Source organism: Arachis stenosperma, chromosome 2 (assembly GCF_014773155.1).
Source record: "Arachis stenosperma cultivar V10309 chromosome 2, arast.V10309.gnm1.PFL2, whole genome shotgun sequence".
Classification (NCBI taxonomy): domain Eukaryota; kingdom Viridiplantae; phylum Streptophyta; class Magnoliopsida; order Fabales; family Fabaceae; genus Arachis; species Arachis stenosperma.
In genome coordinates this window covers 41,870,178-41,874,553 of record NC_080378.1, presented here as the reverse complement: position 1 = coordinate 41,874,553, position 4,376 = coordinate 41,870,178, and the positions used below count along the sequence as shown (strand labels likewise).

At 37.3% G+C, this 4,376-nt stretch overlaps 1 non-coding gene across 1 annotated transcript; it reads right to left on the bottom strand.

The window, feature by feature from the left end:
- Positions 1-3,596: 3,596 nt before the first annotated feature.
- On the bottom strand, positions 3,597-3,704 carry LOC130963857 (small nucleolar RNA R71). Its single transcript, XR_009079975.1, has one exon. It is a non-coding gene; the product is annotated as a small nucleolar RNA R71 (small nucleolar RNA).
- Between the last annotated feature and the right edge of the window lie 672 nt (positions 3,705-4,376).

The following is a 4,376-nucleotide window of genomic DNA, read 5'->3' as shown; positions in this document are numbered from 1 at the left end:
GTTGGAAAGTAGACATCCTGGGCTTTCCAGCAATGTATAATAGTCCATACTTTGCCCGAGATTTGATGGCCCAAATAGGCGTTCCAATTCAGCTCAAGAATTCTGACGTTAAACGCCGGAACTGGCACAAGAATGGGAGTTAAACGCCTAAACTGGCACAAAAGCTGGCGTTTAACTCCAAGAAAAGTCTCTACACTTGAAAGCTTCAATGCTCAGCCCAAGCACACACCAAGTGGGCCCGGAAGTGGATTTTTATGTAATTTACTCATCTTTGTAAACCCTAAGCTACTAGTTCTCTACAAATAGGACCTTTTGCTATTGTATTCTCATCTTTGGATCACTTTAGATCTTTAGATCATCTTTGATCAGTCCTATGCTATCTTAGATCAGATCTTGGTTCTTCTGGTTCCCTCTCTGGGGCCGAAGCCAATGATCACCATTATCACTTATGTATTTTCAACGGTGGAGTTTCTACACACCATAGATTAAGGTGTGGAGCTCTGCTGTACCTCGAGTATTAATGCAATTACTATTGTTCTTCTATTCAATTCAGCTTATTCTTGTTCCAAGATATCACTTGTTCCTCAACTTGATGAAGGTGATGATCCGTGACACTCATCATCATTCTCACCTATGAACGTGTGCCTGACAACCACCTCCGTTCTACCTTAGACTGAGTGGATATCTCTTAGATCCCTTAATCAGAATCTTCGTGGTATAAGCTAGAATTGATGGCGGCATTCAAGAGAATCCGGAAGGTCTAAACCTTGTCTGTGGTATTCTGAGTAGGATTCAAGGATTGAATGACTGTGACGAGCTTCAAACTCGCGATTGTGTGGCGTTAGTGACAGACGCAAAAGAATCACTGGATTCTATTCCGACATGATCGAGAACCGACAGATGAATAGCCGTGCTGTGACAGAGCGCGTTGAACATTTTCACTGAGAGAACGGGACTGTAGCCATTGACAACGGTGATGCCCAACATACAGCTTGCCATGGAAATGAGTAAGAAGGATTGGATGAAGACAGTAGAAAAACAGAGAGACGGAAGGGACAAAGCATCTCCGTACGCTTATCTGAAATTCTCACCAATGAATTACATAAGTATCTCTATCTTTATTTTATGTTTTATTTATCTTTTAATCATTAATCCTCCATAACCATTTGAATCCGCCTGACTGAGATTTACAAGATGACCATAGCTTGCTTCATACCAACAATCTCCGTGGGATCGACCCTTACTCGCGTAAGGTTTATTACTTGGACTACCCGGTGCACTTGCTGGTTAGTTGTGCGAAGTTGTGATAAAGAGTTGAGATTGCAATTGAGCGTACCATGTTGATGGTGCCATTGATGATCACAATTTCGTGCCCCAAGTTTTTGGCGCGTTGCCGGGGAATTAAATGTCCTAACTACAATTTCGCATTTGTTCCCTGCAATAACAGTGCCAAGTTTTGATCCGGCAACAATACCAAGTTTTTGGCGCCATTGTCGGGGATTATTTGAGTTTGAACAACTAAACGTTCATCTTGTTGCTTAGATTAGGTATTTTTCTTCAGAATTTTTAATAATGAATTCTAGAGTTTCAAGGTAATGTTTTCATCATCACCAAAGCTGATTGATTCTCATCAATTTAGCTCTTGAATGCAATGTCCTGCTGAAGCTTGGCTAGCCATGTCTAATTTCTTTAGACTAAAGCTTTAGACTAGCATTGCATGATTCCTGGAATTCTTATTAAAAGTTTTGATCCTCTTCATTTTCTTTTTCCACATAATTTTTGAAAAAACCAAAAAAAATTACAAAATCATAAAAACCAAAAATATTTTATGTTTCTTGTTGAGTCTAGTGTCTCATTTTAAGTTTGGTGTTAATTGCATGTTTCTATTCTTCTTGCATTTTTTCGAATTCAATCATGTTCTTCATTAATCTTCAAGTTGTTCTTGATGATTTCCTTACTCTGATCTTTAAATTCTCTTATCTTGTGTGTTCTGTTGTTTCTCATATGCATCCTCAATTTGTTAGTGTCAATAGTATACAAACTTCTAAGTTTGGTGTCTTGCATGCATTGTTTATTTGATTTTAGTTGCATTTTGATTATTTCTCATCATTAAAAATTCAAAAAAAATTTTCTTTGTGTCTTTTCAAGTCAATAATACAGAGAATTGAAGATTCAGAACAGACAGCAGAGGAATTACACAGAAAAAATTGGGCGTTCAAAACGCCCAGTGAAGAAGAAAAACTGGCGTTTAAACGCTAGCCAGGGTACCTGGCTGGGCGTTTAACGCCCAAAAGGGTAGCATTTTGGGCGTTAAACGCCAGAATGTTTACCATTCTGGGCGTTTAACGCCAGGATGGCACAAGAGGGAAGATTCTGTTTTTAATTCAATTTTTTTTAAGTTTTCATATTTTTTTCAAAATCAAATCTTTTTCAAATCATATCTTTTCAATCATATATTTTTCAAAATTAATTTCTTTCCATTTTTCAAAACTACTTGCTAACAATTAATGATTTGATTCAACATTTCAAGTATGTTGCCTTTTCTGTTGAGAAAGGTTTAATGTCTGAATCATATCTTTTAAATTTCTTGTTAGCCAACTCATTAATTTTCAAAATCAAATTTTTTTAATTGTTTTCAAATCATATCTTCTCAATCATATCTTTTTAAAACTATATCTTTTCAATCATACCTTTTTATCACATTTTTTTCAAAATTAATTTTTCAATCATATCTTTTTTATTTCTAATTTCAAAATCTTTTTCAAAAATCACTTTATTTCTTTCCCAATCTTATTTTTTGAAAATCATTTACCATTTCTTAAAATTTCTTTTAATTAATTCACTTTAATTTTCGAAAATTTCTTCCCCTCTTCTCACATCCTTCTATTTATGGACTAACACTCCTCCTCAATGCACAATTTGAACTCTATCTTTCTTGATAAGTTCAAATTCTTCTACCTCTTCCTTCTGTTTTTCTTTTTCTCTGACACCTCAAGGAATCTCTATACTGTGACATAGAGGATTCCATATTTTCTTGTTCTCTTCTCTTTCATATGAGCATGAGCAAAGATAAAAGCATTCTTGTTGAGGCTGACCCTGAACCTGAAAGGACCTTGAAGCAAAAGCTAAGAGAAGCTAAAGCACTACTCTCTGTAGAGGACCTAACAGAAATCTTCAAACAAGAAGAAGACATGGCAACCGAAAACAACAACAATGCCAACAATGCAAGGAAGGTTCTTGGTGACTTTACTGCACCTACTCCCGACTTCTATAGGAGAAGCATCTCTATCCCTGCCATTGGAGCAAACAACTTTGAGCTTAAGCCTCAATTAGTTTCTCTAATGCAACAGAATTGCAAGTTCCATGGACTTCCATTGGAAGATCCTCATCAGTTTTTAGCTGAATTCTTGCAAATCTGTGACACTGTCAAGACTAATGGGGTTGACCTTGAGGTCTACAGACTTATGCTATTCCCTTTTGCTATAAGAGACAGAGCTAGGATATGGTTCGACTCACAGCCTAAAGAAAGCCTGAACTCTTGGGAAAAGCTAGTCAATGCCTTCTTGACAAAGTTCTTTCCACCTCAAAAATTGAGTAAGCTTAAAGTGGAAGTCCAAACCTTTAGACAGAAGGAAGGTGAATCCCTCTATGAAGCTTGGGAAAGATACAAACAATTTATCAGAAAGTGTCCTTCTGACATGCTTTCTGAATGGAGCATCATAGGTATCTTCTATGATGGTCTGTCTGAACTGTCCAAGATGTCATTGGACAGCTCTGTTGGAGGATCTCTTCATCTAAAGAAGACGCCTGCAGAAGCTCAAGAACTCATTGAAATGGTTGCAAATAACCAATTTATGTACACTTCTGAAGGGAACCCTGTGAACAATGGGACGAATCAGAAGAAAGGAGTTCTTGAGATTGATACTCTAAATGCCATATTGGCTCAGAACAAAATATTGACTCAGCAAGTCAATATGATTTCTCAAAGTCTGTCTGGAATGTAAGCTGCACCAGGCAATACTAAGGACACTTCATCTGAAGAAGAAGCTTATGATCCTGAGAACCCTTCAATGGAAGAGGTGAATTACATGGGAGAATCCTATGGAAACACCTATAATCCTTCATGGAGAAATCATCCAAATCTCTCATGGAAGGATCAACAGAGACCTCAACAAGGTTTCAACAACAATAATGGTAGAAGAAACAGGTTTAGCAATGGCAAGACTTTTCCATCATCTTTTCAGCAACAGACAGAGAATCCTAAGTAGAGCCACTCTGACTTAGCAACCATGGTCTCTGATCTAATCAAAACCACTCAAAGTTTCATGACTGAAACAAGGTCCTCCATTAGAAACTTGGAGGCACAAGTGGGTCAG